Below are 870 nucleotides of genomic sequence, written 5' to 3' on the forward strand. Positions count from 1 at the left end.
GGGTTTTCGAACCCGCGGGCTCAGGCAATCCATTCACCTCAGCCTCCCAAAGGCGCAGGATTACAGGCTGAGCCACCAAGCCTGGCTTGCACATGTTTTCTAGTGGACATGTGCTCTCATTCATTCTGAGTTTAGGGTCACAGTGAAGGTATATTTTTTAGCTTCAGTAAGTAACAGTGAACAACAATTGAGCCAATTTGCATTCCCACAGTAAGTAGGAAAGTTCAAGTTTCCCTATATCTTTGCCAACACTTGATCTTGTCAACCTTTTTCATCTTAGACATTCCCTGTGTTTGTAAAGTGTCTTCTAAGCAGAGACCTGAAGAAAGTAAGCTTTGTTTGAAGCACCTTGCCTCTGGAAGAGAAGTACAAAGACCTCAGGCAGTGTGAGAAGCTCCAGGAGGCCAGTGCGGCTGGAACTGAGTAAGCAATGGAAAGAGAAACAGGAGACGAGGCCAAAGGAGGGGGCTGTGGAAAGAGGAGAGAGCAAGTGGCTGGAAGGCCTTTGGAGTTTACATTGAGAAAGAAGAGATCATGAAAGGGTTTTGAGCAGAGGACAGACATGATCTGACTTACGTTTTTATTTATTTATTTAATTTTTTTTTGAGTTGGAGTCTCACTCTGTCACCCAGGCTGGAGGGCAGTGGCACGCTCCTGCCCACCATAGCCTCGACCTGCTGGGCTCAGGAGATCCTTCCTCACAAGCCTTCCAAGTAGCTTCCACCATGCCTGGCTAATTTTTTAATTTATTGTAGAGATGAGGTCTCAACCAGCCTGGTTTCGAACCCGCGGGCTCAGGCGATCCTCTCACCTTAGCCTCCCAAAGTGCTGGGATTATAGGTGTGAGCCACCGCGCCTGGTCTATTTTTT

The sequence above is a fragment of the Carlito syrichta genome, unplaced genomic scaffold (genome assembly GCF_000164805.1).
Source record: "Carlito syrichta isolate Samal-C Ts95f unplaced genomic scaffold, Tarsius_syrichta-2.0.1 Scaffold309926, whole genome shotgun sequence".
In the NCBI taxonomy this organism is placed as follows: domain Eukaryota; kingdom Metazoa; phylum Chordata; class Mammalia; order Primates; family Tarsiidae; genus Carlito; species Carlito syrichta.